The sequence below is a fragment of the Echiichthys vipera genome, assembly GCF_963691815.1.
Source record: "Echiichthys vipera genome assembly, chromosome: 8".
NCBI lineage: Eukaryota > Metazoa > Chordata > Actinopteri > Perciformes > Trachinidae > Echiichthys > Echiichthys vipera.
This window is the reverse complement of record NC_139833.1, coordinates 23,286,345-23,302,974: the sequence shown is the minus strand read 5'-3', so window position 1 is coordinate 23,302,974 and position 16,630 is coordinate 23,286,345.

Below are 16,630 nucleotides of genomic sequence, written 5' to 3'. Positions count from 1 at the left end.
TCATAGAGCGGAAGGCTAGTTGATGATAAAACCCTTTATATGTTTTTTTTCAGTCTGAGTCATGTTTAGCTTATGCAGTCTTGTTATTATTTATATAAATGAAAGCAGAAAAACAAAAAACCCTGAAAAATTAGTGTTGCAAACAGAAAGGAAACGAAATGCACAAAGCACTTCAACGACCAAATGACTGCATTGTATTTATTTTTATTAGAAAAAAATAGACTTGAGGCAAAAGGAGTAGCAGTAATAAATGATGGAGCCCTGGAGGACTGACAAGGAAGCAGGGAGGAGTCAGCTGGTTAGGGTAAACTGTTTGCTAATCATAAGAACAACTGGAACGATCCATAAAGACATTAACACTTCATTCACTTTGGACATTACCAGACATTTAGAGAAGCCTCAGCAGGGCAATAACACTGTGACAAATTCAGCAACAAGAGATCACTGTTGAGGAGCACCGCAGGAGCCTGGGAAAGACTTTGTCACAGGGAAGCCACACTGGTTGCAATCAGTAGCTTTAGCTGTTTTGGAAAAGTAATACATTTCCACATACTAACTAGTTCCATATTGAGTAAATACGGAAATTCCATCAAGATAATGTTGTTTGGGCTACAATATAAAGAGTTATCATATTAAATCCTGCTGGAATACTGCAGATTAGAGGTTTTAGATTAGGGAACCAGCTCTAGCATTCAAGGGAAGTTAGCTTCAGCATCATAGCCTTAGTTTCCCTTTCAGGAGGAAGCCATGCTCTGCTCTTCTCCTCCTGCTCTCCCCCTCTCTCTCTCTCCCCGAACACTCCAAATAAATGGCTAAAAAGAGATCTACTTAAAGCTGTCAGAGAGTGTCGGAGCCAACAGCCGGGCCATTCCGCACGACCTACTCCCTGACCCTCTCTTTTCAGGGGTCACTTGTAGGCTGCCTCTGGTGGGAGTGCGGGGTAGTCATGCACTGAATGACAATGTATAAACATGTGAATCGCTCCGTTTCAGTCTCTCCCTTTCAAATGCCGTTGAAGAGCAGCTTTACAAGATTGCAAGATTTATCTTAATTTGCAGAGATGAAGTGCTTTGAAGTGAAAAATAATCACAAAGTTGGTTTATGACAAGCAGCAAAATTAGGAAGTAGGAACTGAAAAGGAAAATCTTGAGAAAATGGATGCTTCATTGTGTGGCAATAAATGTTTCCCGTGTGGTGGCTTGTAATAAAGATGACATGTGAATGACTTTGCTCTTTACCACTCTGAAGTTTCTCTTAGTGTTCCCAAGATCTTGAAGCAATAATACAGTAGAAGCACAAGAGAGGAGCAACACTGCAAGACTAATGATATGATGTGACCCGGGGTGATCTGACAAGATGTTTAAAATGCATGTTTTCTATATCAATACGATATCAATTTTACCCATCATTAAGCCAGACACATAAAATCCATAATTGGCAGAGATATTAGCCCATAATTACTGACCTCCTCTCATAGGAGATTTTGAAAATTCACCCAGCTAATATGGCGCAAATGATAAATTATTCCATTGCTTTGTGTTAATCACTACAGTGGAGTCATAAGGGCTCTGCCCCAAAGCTCAGTTTTAACATTAATGCCCTACCTCTCATCAATATTAATAGGTGCCTTTAGTAAGGGGATGGTGTGTGGGTGTGTGTGTGTGTGTGTGTGCGTGTGCGTGCGTGCATATGTGTGTGTGTGTGTGTGTGTGTGGGTGTGTGTGTGTGTGTGTGTGTGTGTGTGCGTACGTGCCTGTGTGTGTGTGTGTGTGTGTGTGTGTGTGTGTGTGTGTGTGTGTGTGTGTGCGTGCGTGCCTGTGTGTGTGTGTGTGTGTGTGCGTGTGTGTGTGTGTGTGTGTGTGTGTGTGCATGTGTGCGTGTGGGCGGGGTCTATAGAGGGAGAAAGGGAGAAGTAAGAGCAATGTTATTTTGAGTCCGAGGTTGCAGGTATATGGCAGTACCAGCAGTTGCTTATATATGCTCAAAAGACAGCAGAAGTGAGTGTAGATTTTAAGAAGAAGAAGTTACATTTATGTTTACTTATACTCTTTGTGCTGCTCACCCTGAACTGCTTTTGCTTTTATGGTGAACTTAAACTTTTATCGGTAAATTATTTAAACCTCTCTTCTTTCTTCTCACTCACTTTTGCTGTTTGCTGTTTTCCACGTTTTGAGTCATGTGAGTCAGCAAGGCATAATCTCATGTATAACTAGCATGAGCATGAACCTGGGCAAACATAACCGGGAAGAAAAAAAAGCATTTACGGAAGGAGCAGGCAAAAAAAACAAAAACAAACAAACAAAAAGATACAATAGCACAATAAATGTAAATATGATAAAGAAGGGAATGGGACAAGAGACGAGATGAGGAGAAGAGAGAAGCAAGAAGGGAAGAGAAGAGGCCGGTTGGCCACTAGTGAGGGGGCCTGAGTTTGACAGATGCTTTCAGTGATGACCATCTGCCCTGAACAGCAGAGGTGCTGAACTGCAGGTTTTAAAGCTGCTCCCTTCCAACAGCTCCAAATGAAGCAGAGGAGAGGACCTCTGGACAAAAGGTTGTGCTGAGAGAGGAGCGAGGGCCACGCCACCGCTGTACAACTTTAATTTATGATGGATGAGATCGGAGGAAAGGTCAGGTGGTGATAAATATGAGAGCGTTTGTCCCGGGAGGTCATCAATTATGCCGTGGCTTCTAACTTTCGATCTTGCGGGCGAAATGGATCTCTTCTTTGTAAGAAAACTATCTCTCAGAAAATTGGAGTGTATTAATCAAATTGACGATGGGTGGGGAGGGGGGGGGGGGGGGTGAAGTGTGAGGGGGAACATATCAACTTAAATCTGAGCCATGATCCATACCAAAGTAGGGGGCTCAAGCTGTATTTTGATGCATAACTGTGTCCTCAAGGTACAAGATTAGCCTTAAAGGAACATGTTGTTAAGAGTTATGTTTTTTTCTTACTGATTTGGGTAGATATTACAATATATGCCAGTTTGTAGCTTCACCGGAAATTATTAACTACAGTGTGGAGAAGCCAATAACTTGACACACTAACACACATCCTTGAAGGCTGTACAATATACATGCTTTTTTTTAAGAGAAATGATTAATTCAGTCAACAAAAGTTATGGCTCAAATATGCTGGAAACTAACTATAAGCATAAATTATATGCTTTTCTAAACTTTAATCCCCTGATTCAACCAAAAAAAAATGAATAAACTTGAAGTGTTTACATATCACTCCTTGTCTTCACAGCTCTTAACAGCCTTTATTTCTTTGAAACCTTTCAGAGAAATAGGATAAATTCCATCCCAAGGTAATGAAATACAGGGATCTCTTCTTAAAAGAGCCAAAAGGAACGACAATAAGATCACAGTGGCTGACCTTTGACCGAGGCCATCTTCCTTTTATCATCACCGTTCTTCCCCTTTTCTTCCCCATGGCAAAAAACTGCCGCTCCTGGAAAAGTTATTAGCCTCCCTTCTATTGTTTCACAAACTCAGCCTGGTAATGTAGAAAAGATTGCGATGATTATAGCACAAACTGACGAAAAAGGGACAAAAAAGAATGAAAGGGAAAAAAAGGACGATATGGGTTGAAGGGGACAGGAAGTAAAAGTCCTAATTCTCTCTTCCCTTGTGGTGTATATAAAACCAGAGCTGAAGGGGTAATGGTCTTTTTATTCAGCTGACAAGAAGCCAGGATGTCGAGCCCCCTTCCAATCGATGGGTCTCCATTGTCTCCCTGCTAGCCCACATAGACAAAAAACCTTTACTTGAATTATCTGCTACAGCCCCAAACAGCTGTTTTTAACACACTTGAAAAGAAAAAAGAAATATATTGGTGAGGCCTCTGTAGCAGTGGTGACCCCAATGAAAATGTATTACCCTTGTGCCACCTCTAATTTCAGCCCCCAGCAGCTTTTACTAGTACTATGGGCTTTTAATTGTGGTCCCCCTTTGTTTTTGTGCTCTAAATGAGTCATTCATTCTATTTAAATGACCCAGCATGGACACCATAGTGGCTATTAAAGGTGTTATGTTATACTGTGTTATTGAGATGCTAAGCAAGTCAATGTTCTGGTCTGTGCAACTTTTTTTCCCCCTTGTAAACAAAATATTATTTTTGACAGATGCAGCACGTCATGTCATTGCTAATTACTCCAAAAATATTTAACTTTAATGTTGAAGTGTTTTATACGGGGTAATATATTCAGTCACTTAAAACAGTCGAGCCTGCAATTTATGTTGTGTATCACAGGCAGTCTTCCCTCTTTTTTGTGAATTATTGTGCTGCCCTTTTTCTCCAGAATAATATTGAGTAATGCATCTTAAACAACAATAGTATATTTTTGCTGTCACTTTTAATTGTGTTTATCTCGCCTCCCCACCTGCCCATAAGTCTTTGTTTGCAGGGGGACATCTTGATTAGTTAGAAGCCCTGCAAGAAAACTAACAAAAAAACAGCCATTAAATCTCGGGTCAACAGTCATATTTTGTATCTGACTTACTATTGCAATAAACATCCTCTGTGAACACCTGACAGACAAGTGCCACATAGAAATACCCCATAAAAGATTCACAATCAAAAAATCCTTTTGGTTGGTCATGCACTTGAACAAGGGTATGCCGTATCGGGACAGCTATTATTGTCACTGCCCCAACCCCCCTCCAATCAGCAAAAGAAAGGGGTGGTGGTGCAGTGAGGGGCTCCATTCTTGCCTCTCTAGTCCCAGGGTATGGTGTAGGGGTCTCCTAAATTTGCCATGTCGTATTGATCTATATGATCCTTACAAAAAAAAAAAAAAAGAGCCAGACTAGCACTTACACACCACCCCAGCTGAGTAAGGGCTATCGCTGCACTACGAAGCTAATCAATTGTCTCTGTGTGGAACAACTCGTCTTCTGCATGACAATGTCCGTTTTTTTCACACTGCCTTATTTTCCTTTGCAAAGTCTTGGCAGAATGCATCTGCAGGATACTCAGGGAGGGGATGGCACTTTTATTTATTTTTTTTTGCTTTTATTTTTGCTTTTTTTTGGTTTTTTTGTGAGGTACATAACACTGGAGTGATACATGTACAACAAAAACATACTTTAGTATGTTTTGTTTGCATACTATCACTATTATCAATAAAACACTTTACACATTGGGGGCTTTTTTCATGATTGATTTGCAGCAATATATTTTTTCAAACTGTTTTGAAAACACAGAATGCAAATATTATGTGATGATAAAGCAATTATTTTTTCCTGGACAAGGTCGATTTTCACACAAGAGACAAGAGCTTTCACACAGTGAATAATGGCGTGAGGATTATAAAACAACAACATGGAAGCTCTGTAGTCCGATTTAAGATGGCAAACTTTAAACCTTAACAATGGCAATGCATGCTAGATCTGCTCCTTCCTTTCTTACCTTTCACAATAAAAGCCTTAGACTGCGCATCTGTTGAGCTGATTTGGCAGGCCAAACACATCACCAGAAGCCTAAGTGCAGTAACTACGATAGAATAGAATAGAATAGAATATAAATACTTTATTGATCCCAAGCTGGGAAAATGCAGAATTGCAGATATCACTCATTGTAATTAAAACATTCTTTCTGCACAATTTTGGGCATGAAAGTATCGAGGTTAAGATTGATTTGGGTAAACAAATATTAGATGGCAAACTAGTAAACCATAATCAATCATCAGTCTGACAAATATTTAGTTGCTGGGACATTAAACTAACTTTAAAGCCATTTTTGCTTTAATTTTTTCATAGTTACTGCACTTAGGCTTTGTAGGGCTGTAAATATTTACAGATGAGCATTTTGCATTTTCTTGTTGTTTATTTGTCATGGCTGGGGTGTGTAAAGGCCTTTTAGAGCAACCATTCAGCTGTGAAGACTTCTGTTTCTGGTATAATATGTATAACTGAGAAGGATTTGTGAATGATTAGCCTTAATTTGCCGCCAGCTGTGCCTCATGAAATCAAATTAGTTGACATTTTGAACTTTAACCAAAGCCATGTATGCCCAAATTAGTGATCCAACATTCTCCATTTTTCTGCATGCTACATTTCAATTGCTTCAACAAGAATCTGGTTCTGGTTTTGACAGAAAATACCACGCCTTAGTTAGCTCCCACAACTTTCAAAATGACATGGATTTACTACAGCTGACTAACACAATTTCTCGCCTGCAAAAATGACAATCAAAACAACTCCTGATCTGTATTGTGTTATTTCAGATCAGTCAGATGCAGAAAACCCCTACAGAAAAACAAACAGAGCCTGCAGGACACTTTGGATGACCTCAAAACTTCTTACACTGTTTGTAATGTTTTGGCCCAACACAGAGGAGATACTACCAAAGGTCTGGTCACAGTGTTATCTAACAAGTTTATTTTAAGTGAGGAAACATGGTGATCGAAAATGATGAAAAAATATAAGAAGACCAGTTTTCAAAACTACATGTCTGCTTTGGAATTGTAAGCACGTGGGTTCAAGATGTCATTCCCATACTTGGACTGTGCAATGCAAGCAAAAGGGGGAGAAAAAAAAGAGGCTCACAGCACTCCGTTTTTCTGAAAGCTAATATGTGACCCACTGATGAAAAGTTCCTCCTGCGGAATTAAGTTGAATGTCCAGCGTTATCTTTCTGTTGGAATTTCTCTTATCGCCCTGAGGGAAGTGAGTGACAGATTGATGCAAGTTCTTACCTGAGCCTCCCCACGTACCCTCTATATGTATCCTGCAATGGACAGATACTGTTAGTGCACCTCGCTATTTTATACTTAGACCTCTCAAAAGCTGTTGAGAGACAGGGGTAAGAGAGATGGTCCTGGGCATCCGTGTGCTTGGGTGGGAGGGGGATTTGGTTTCAAGAGATGTGGGCCTTTGTTCACAGACCAAAATAATATTTTTGCTCAACACACAGGCATATCGAAGGAATTAAAGTAATACATTTCACATTTGTTTGGGAGTTTTGACTTTGTTTGTTGAATTGTTTTGAGCACAATCACCTTCTACTGTTTTCATCATAAATGTTCAAATGAATTTGGACAAAATACACATTGGAAAGCATGTATATGGGCACTGAAAGTTAGGGCTGCGTATTATATATTGGATTTTAACAATTTTGAATGTGCCATTTAGGGTTCAAAATTGTATTTCAGAATTGCGTGACTATTTTAGAAGTCAACAATTATCTTGAAACCGAACATATTTTGCTGCCAACTGAAAATGTGTCTTTCACAATATATACAAAAAAGAAAGGTTATATGTATATATATATATATATTACCTTTCTTTTTTTTCACATTGACATTTTTTTTTTGTGTTTGCACTGGCTGACTCTAGGGTGTATGGTTATGACTGAGACCAGCAAAGGTACACTTTGTAGCACAAGCTCTAGCTGTGTACTGACACATGCATAACCAGAGCTGTAGAGGCAAAGAACATCAATATGTTTATTTCTTTAACATATAGCTGGCTCTGTCTCTGGGTAGTGATAACAAACCCTGCTTAGAGTGATTGTTTCCTCAGGATTTGATATCCTTAAATGACCTTAAAGGCAGGAAGAGCGGCAGACAGCCACGTGGTGAACACATCTCTCTCTCTCTCTCTCTCTCTCTCTCTCTCTCTCTCTCTCTCTCTCTCTCTCTCTCTCTCTCTCTCTCTCTCTCAGCACCCACCCACCCACACACACACACACACACACACACACACACACACACACACACACACACACACACACACACACACGCACACACACACAGTATTTAACATGGAACAAAGATCTTCAAATACTTAGGAACAGGCACATATGTCAGATTACGTTAACACATGACATTTATACTGTTAGTTTTAGAGCTATAATTGTTGCAATGTTGGATTTTACTCTCTTGAAGTCTTGAATCTTGTGATATTAGGTATGTATACAAATCTGTGTTACTTTTATCGTTTCTTGTACAGTAGCTTTCTCTTTCTATATTGAATAGCCATATGTTGGGCTGATGACATGACTTCAAAGGTGAGAATAGCCTGCGATAGACCTCTATGGATCAAACATAGTGAAAGTGAGTGAAAGCTGATGACCTACATATGCTGCATTTGCTGCATTTTTAAGGCTAATATAGGAACATATTTACCAGCTAACACTGTTGCTTTAAATATTATTATTTTGTCTCCAGGTAACAGAAACTTAAGAGGCCTCTGTCATCTACTTTAAGATGCACTTGGATTTGCTGTGGGTAACGGCTGCTTAGTCAGCCTACCAGACCAGCTTCATACAGCTTTATTCACTAGTAGGAGTGCTGACTGCATGCCCATGATCCAGGACCACCAATTACTGTTTGAGAGGTTATGATCTGAGATCAGTACTTCTGATTTACGATACTTTGGGAGTATGGTGTGTGGCAGTTAGGGTCTCGACATCCACAAGTAACGTTATAACCTTTCCTATGCTGAGTGTGGAGTTAAACTTCTGACGTGTACATTGGGTGATCCAACCTTTTTAATGGTGAAATAGCTGCAAAGCTTGTACTCTGTGAGATGGGTGTAGAGTTCTTTTTGTAATTACAGAGTTTTAGAGTGCACAGACATTTGTGATATCTGAGAAAACCAAATTAACGGTGATCAAAACTTGACATCCTGACAGTATATTTCAAACCTTAGTGCGGTGAGTGCTTACGATGACCTCTGACCCTACACTAGTCCGAGGAGATCAGAACAGCAGAATACATCTAAAGCTGGGGTGCTGAAGTTGAATTCCTTTTGCTGAGCTATCGGAAGGATCTGCCTCCTTCTGCATACCAAGACAGGGCTTATACCTCGCCAATAATCTGCACCTGGACAGTGTTGTTCTACTTGTGGGCTTATCGGTAAAGTCATACATTTTATCATTTGCAGGTGCAGCCAGAACATGGTTTAAGGCAGACAAGGTCTCTGTTATCAAGAGTATATATCTCAGTGTCTGATGCCAGGGATTCAGATGGGAAATGACGGTTTAGGGACCTGGTGCGATGGATAATGTACAGTCTGGTAGTTTGGTTGATAATTGAGTCAAAGTGAGCACACACTGTGCAGTATAGCCATGACGTTTAAATGATCTGTTCATGGTAGTTAGTTTCAGGTTTCAATTGTTTTCCCTTGGGGTTAAAGTTGACTGTACAAACAAAACCAAATGTATAAAAGATGACTACATTATATATTATTATTATTATTATTATTATTATTATTATTTATAATAATATTATTATATTATATGAAAAAAACAGGATTGTCAATGCAATGAAGTCAGAGGCGACTTATAAAACTCTATATTATGTAACGCGTGACAATTTGAAAGAGCTGATAGGCCACAATGCCAGATCAGCTGCAGGACATGTGTGATTTTAGTTTGATTTATGGTGTCTAAAAAGAGTCAAAATATCAGGGAAATTACCTTAGGATGAGTACAAAGAGGGACCGGGTAGACACTGTGGCTAAATGGAATAAATATATTTAGTTTATTTACTATGCCATTTGAGGTACTATTTGTTTTACTTTTAGCTGATTTTCCTCAAAAGTCAGTCAAAAACTTTTCAATATATCATAATAGTGGATGGTAAACCCAAGCTCTAATTAATATAAGTCTTGGATAACTGTGTATATAACTTATTTAAAGTCCCACTTGGCAGATGATCCATCTTGATCATATTCAGAGAACACAGTACCTGTAACCTATATTCTAGTGAATCTACCAGTTCTCTCATGGAAAGAAAAGCAGAAAGAGATCCATCAGGTGATGTATTACCCTGTAGGCATTGTAATTTGTTATATAAGCTTCATGTAAGCTCAGCTGCAAGATTAAAGACCTCCAGCTCAATGTATCAGTCACCCGTCAACTGTTGGGTCAATTTCCCTTTAACCCTTGTTTTGTGGTTCATAACCCTCTTACAAATATGACACTGTCAATCAAAATATAGTGGCCGAGCATTCGCTGACTGCCACGGTTTCCTCTTTAGCCATGTTTAAAAATCAGCTTGTCACCAAAAAAGACAAGAGAAAGATGCCATATGCTTTGCTTGTTAGTTGCTACATCTATCAGTGTTTTAGGTTATTTTCATTTATTTTCAGAATGGTAAAGCTTGTGTTTAAAATGCTCAAATGTTCTAAAAAATTAAAATTAATTCTAAATCCCATGAATTAATATTTATTTTGACATGCTGTGTTTTCTGTGCGTTGGTGGTTTGCCTCCCAGTCAGTTTTCCCTGGATTTGGGAAATGGGCATCTTGAGAGGCTCACTTGTCATTAGCAGCCAACAGACATTGGACGCATTACACACTGTGACATAAATGACTAAATGAATCAGCACATCTATTAAAGGGTGTGCTCCCTCCATGGTGCCTTGATACGATAAGCCCTTTTTTTGTTTTGAATCCTAATGACTGGCGTAGGTGTGCATTCATCATGGATTATTGGGGGCTTAATTTAATTGAGCTGAAGCGATCGCCTGTAAATCACATTACACTGTCATTTCTCTTTACAGCAAGGAGACAAAAGCCCCCGCTGGCTGTGACTTGACAAGACACCAAGGTGGGTGTTTCAGTAGGCAGCTACATTCCACCAACGGAAAAGATAGAGTAATGAGGATTAGAGCTGTGTATTTATAATTCCAAATAACGCCTTTGAATATCAATAATGGAAATGGCTGTGCACACAATGAGCCCTTTTATAATGTTTGATTGTCGTCATCGGATATCTGCTCAAGCTGCTGTTGTTGCTCTTTGTCTAAATCCAGTTAGCATGGTGATAAACTGGGTGATGGTGTTTACTGTGGAGTAGTAGCAGCAGCAGCGCGGCTGAGGACTGCTCTTATCGCTTTTATTGCCGCCACTGCTTCACACAGTTGGTTAACAAACCGGCCGGGAAAATAAGAGTTGACAGTGTTGAGCTCCCTAAAGTTCGTGCATCCTCATTCTCTCGGCTAATGCCCATCAATATCGCTCGTTATTCAAATGAGATGAATAGGATATTGCCAGGCAGTGAGAGCCGAGATGGCAGTGTTATTTTGACCTATTGTAAATGTCGCAACCTTGCCCCGTACCTTTGCTTACAATGGCGGAGTGCTGCTTGGTGTAACTAATGGGCCCTCGGGTGTCAGGTTTTTACAATGTGCCTCTATAAATCAGCTAGACTTGGCCATGACATCGATTTTAACATGGGAAATTGACACCTCGCTGATTTAAAAGAAGTTTGTGGAATAGAAAAGTGATAAAAGACTAATGTAAATCTGTTACAGAAATGTGATTATATTGGTTCTTAAAGACCCACAAGCCAAGCGCATATAAATATGATCCATCAGTCACTGTACAAATGCTAAATAATGGCAAAACACTAATTGAACATAATCCAGACTGCAAAAAAAATGAAGAAAAAAAACCCAAAACATTTTAACTCACCAAATATAGAACTCTTTATGGAGTGAAAGTCAGTGTGGTGAAGTGCAAGAAGCAACACTAAAGAAACTGCAAAGAAGGGAGAGTGTACTGTATAGGCCCTCTGTATTGAGAGCAGGAGGCCAAGTGTATTGTATCCCATAACCTCCTGTTATTGCCACACAACACAAGCGGTGGTGGCGGCCCCAGCCACTATGATGGAGCACCCTTCTCCTCCTGAGAAAGAATGTTTGCTTACTATTTCATCATCCCCCGGGGCCACAGGAAAATAAGCCCATCAGTTGTCATTGTGACAGGATAAAAATGGAGCCGTCATATTTCAGTAACACAATGCAGGCGAAAGGGAAGAGAGAGAGAGAGAGAGAGAGAGAGAGAGAGAGAAAGAGAGAGAGAGAGAGAGAGAGAGAGAGAGATAGCACCATCCAGTACCATCACCCTATCCAGCAAATGAATTATGGACCAGCTTCTTTCTCACAGAAAGACTATAAGTTAATATTATCTCCTCAGGATAATTATAGCAAAGTTCAATTACTGACCCAGCATTACCGTGTGGCCCTGCACCACAGGTTCTGACACACAGCCCTTTTACACATTTATCTTTTCACTCCAACACAGTAAATCTGCATGATGGCAGTGATTTATCTACTTGTGCCCGGTCCCTAGCTCCAACACCATTCTTCTTCGCATACAACGATTGGCCTGGGTCCCTTGAGTCCCCTTGAGCTTAATGTAAGCTTTTCTTTTTACACTGTGTTTTCGGACCAATTTGTGTCCCCCCTTTTGTCTTCAATGAATGGGGCAGAGGTCTGGGATTTTGAATTTACTCCACAAGATGTATGACCTGATGATTCCTATAAGAGGGGGCACATGAACTCCAGTGCAAATCCTCTGGGTGCACCATAACAACTGCATTGTGTAGGACTGCCCTGAGCTCTTAACAATAGCGCTCCCAAACACGCATCTTGGATGTTCTGTGTGAAAACCTTGACATTGACTGCAATTGAAAGCAACATGCTGTCTTGTCAGTGTGGAAGGCATCTTGTGGTTGGCTCTGTTAGCGCCAGGCTGCATCTGTGTTCTTTAGCACGCCGCTGATGGTTAAAGGGCTCTGAGTGAGGAGGGCAGAGCTTCAAGCAACCCCAGAGCCGTGTCCTCAAGTTCATAGGGATACATAGTGGGACAACTTAAAGCTTTAAGTCCACCTCTAACGACCTCCAGTTAAAAATGCAAGATTTCACAGGGAACCTTATTTTTAAAACAGCAGTGGGTTATAGTTAATTTTTTTGTCCTCATATGCATTTCATTATGTATATAAAAAACAATTTAACTGAGTATTTTTTTTGCTCCTTACTATAACTATATGTGATAAATTAAATGTTTTTGTTTGTCAATGGTTCACAGCCCTATTTAACTACCAAATAGTCTGCAAAACGACCACAAGATGAAGCCAAGGTTAGGGATAAAAGAACAGAACGACACCAAATACATGCATCAGCTGTATAGAGTCCTAACACATCACTAACAGTCCATAGGATAACTTGTGTGTGTGGCTTTCCTGCACAGCTGTACATTTGGGGGAATTACATCTAAAAGATTACAGGAATATCAAATTAGGAAGCATAAATTACAGAACAATATGTAAGTCAGCCATTTTTATATCACACAGACTCTTACTCCCAGTCTGACATTTGATCTACAGCATATTATATCCCGTACTCAGTACCAGGCTATTTGCATAAGAATTGACTGTCTGCCTACTAAGCAATGGCCTGCTTAAAGACTCAGCTGAAAATGTGTGCGTGTCACGAATATGAACATCTAAATCAAGTCAGAGTCTAACCCTCATATTCCACAACAATTATTTGGCAACACCGTGATAGTCACATTCAAACAAATCAAATTTCATTTTTATGAGACACATGTTAAAGAGGTGTACACTTTCAGTAATTATTCTGTAAACTCAGCTCCATATTTTCATGCAAATGTATTAGATAGTGACACGTCAAATATGAAATCCAATTTGTTGGTTATGAAACACATGTAGGGAAGAAATGTGTACACTAATTATTTCTGGGGCATCCTGCCCCCCTCCCCCTCTACCCATTGCATACACAAACTGAACTGGATATTACATTTGCTTAAAACTCAATCATGAAAAATGAAGACTCGATTGGAAAAATTTTAATAAAGATAAGTTGCTTCTATCATTGAATCAGGGAATGCTAATCGGCACTTTCATTCGGGTGGCAGCAGATAATGTCACCCTAGCTTGAGGCTCTTATTTTGCAATAAAGCATTTACATTCTAATGATTTTATTATAGCTTATACAGGCTGTCAGCGACAGACCAACTGAGTCGCAGCCCTTCCTCCCAGCCTCTCCCATTCAAATCGGCTGGCAAATTGTATCAGCTATCAGCTCATAGTGCTTTTATCAAGCTGGCCCAGTGGCAAGCCAGGGCCCACCACAATGAGATGTCTATTGCTTGAAGAGTCTGTATTTAATCATTTCTGCTCGCCGGTATTGTTCTGCTTACAGTGCATAAATAAGTGCTTCAAATAACCCCGGAGTGCCACTGACAATGAAACAAAGTATCTGTCTTATTTATCTTCCTTGCATTCTTCACTGCGCCCCCTTATATATATCAATTTTTTTATTTTATATATTTTTTTCCATTTTCTCTTTCCACCACTTTCGTCTTTTGCTCCAGGCCATGCTTCTTATTCACTCACCTATCATCTTGAAACAGTCTGAAATTACTCAGTGATGAGTAGAAAGCTTTTGAGATATAGATAAATAAAAAGCCGTTTTGAATGGCAAAAATCTCCACTCTCTTCACAACTCTATTAGAGAATCACGAGGAAGAAAAAATGGGATTGGACTTGGGCCAGTTGCTCTGGAAATGAGGAAATGTTTAATCTTTCTGTTATGGAGAGATGAGAGCAAAATGGCCATACATTAGCCTACATCATGCACTGCACACCAAGGTGCTCATACGTAAAAGACAATATTGCCAATTTGTCCCACAGATTTTATTCTGATCTGCTACCCATATTGTTAATATTCAGGCAAAATGAGGCTACAAGACATATTTAGCAAAGTTTAGGAAACAATTGTTGTCATGGGTAACGTAAGACTGTCATCATCATTAAAGACAGCCATGGTCATATCTATATACAACCTATATACAATTACTTTGCACTGCTCTTTATATCCTGTCTTGGAAGTGGAGATGAATATTAGGTGTTATAATGTAAAAGCTTTATATTATGAATTAATTAACTACCCAAATTAAAATAACTAATGTGTCACCCTGTTAAATGCTAAAGCTGTCTTCTAAATTAAACTAACAAACAACCCGATTCCTTCCATAGCTTAAAGTGATACATGTGTTTTGTTTGAATTAAATTGTCTACGAGTAGAACACTTTTTTGAGAATCACACTACTATCCTGACTACTATGCTGCAAAGAAGCATATGTGCTGGAATACTTTTGTCTAAAAAATCAGAGTCTACACTCTGGGCATAGTATGGCAAAGCTCTATATTGGATGCAGCCTTGGTGTTACATGGAGCTCAGGTACTATAAAGTGTTAACAGCAGGAACTCTTTCTGGAAGGCAGCCACTTACAAACCATGTCTTTTGGTTAGATTTCTACTTTGAATTTTGTATGCAAAATAGTTTAATTTTGCACTTTTCATAAACTAGCAACACAGGGAAGCAATAATAAAAAGAATACTTAACTGATGTGTTATCTTGCTGCAGGGATTTCCTCTCATGTCTAATCATTGTCATACAATGATCAGTGTCAATTAAACATTGAGGACAGTGATGACGTGATGCCCTCATCCATGTCCTTCTATAGTTTTCAGGTGTTCAAATGGAGCGTCTGACAATCGCTGCCTGTTCAGGGTGTACCTATACCCTCGGCAGCATGGTATTGTGTTCCAAGTTTAACAAGAGTGCTTTGAACTCACTTTGGAGTTGAATCACCTAACCCTGGGGCAGGTTTATCCCCGTAGCCTCATGTATCAACACAAGATAGAGAATGCCTCAGAGGGACTTTGACTAATTGGGGGGGTTAAACCACTGTTCATGAATCTCTGGCTCGATCCCTTCAAAATATAATGAATCCGGGCAGGTTTTCAAAAGCCAGGAAACATTTCTGGTGACCTTAGTTGTGAGGTGTTATTCTGGGAGACATGACCGTAAACCCATCCCTCTTCTCCTAGGGCAGTTAAATACCTGCCATTGTGCACCATTGTTCCGTTATTGCTGTTGTCCCTTTTTCTTTCAAGCTCAATTCTTTATTTTGGTGTATATTGTTACTTCAGAGGAGCTCCTTTTATCCTGAAGGCAAACATCAAACTAAGAGACAATATCAGCTTCACAAAAGACCTCCAAACTCCATTATGTTTTTTTTTTCTCTCTTATTCTGCCTCTGCCTCTTTTCTCCATCTCTTTCTCGTATCACAATTCTCGCTTTAAGAAAAGGTAATTTCAACGTGTTGGAATCCTATGGTTAAATGATCCCTCTGAGCTCATATTTCTATGTTGGAAGTAACGATTCTACAAAGAACAGCAGCAAGTAAGTGTAATCACAATCACAAAACACTAGAGTAGCATAATATGTGCTCATAAATTGTTAAAAAAAAATCTCATTCTTTTCCTGCAACATTGGCGAGTCCTCATCTGAATACAATAAAATATGGGCTACATTACCACTTAAAAAGTTTTGTCAGCCCCATGGAAAGTGGGAAATGAAATGCAGTTGGTTAATGTAAAAGGGCTTCAGCGTTATTTTCAAATTAAAATTTTTGAACTACTTTAATAAAACTTGCCTTAGTGGATATATTTGTAGATTCAAATGGTTCTTTGTGTTCTTTTTTTCTTTACAGTGGATTTTATATTGACAAGTTTTATATAATATAATAATACATAAAATTAATATATTTAAGATGATGAAATCTGATCTAGCTGATTTAGCTCAGTCTGTGCATTAGAAGATATACACATAGACTTGTCATTAATATGCTTGCAAACAGCTGGCCTTCCATATATTCATACCTGTGTTAACCTATGTGTTTGTGCACATTTAGGTTCAGAATCATTATGCATTTTCAATTCATCTGTCAGCCCATAGGTAATAAATACAGTCATAGAGTCACTATGATAAGCCAACATTTCAGTGGAAGATGAGAGCT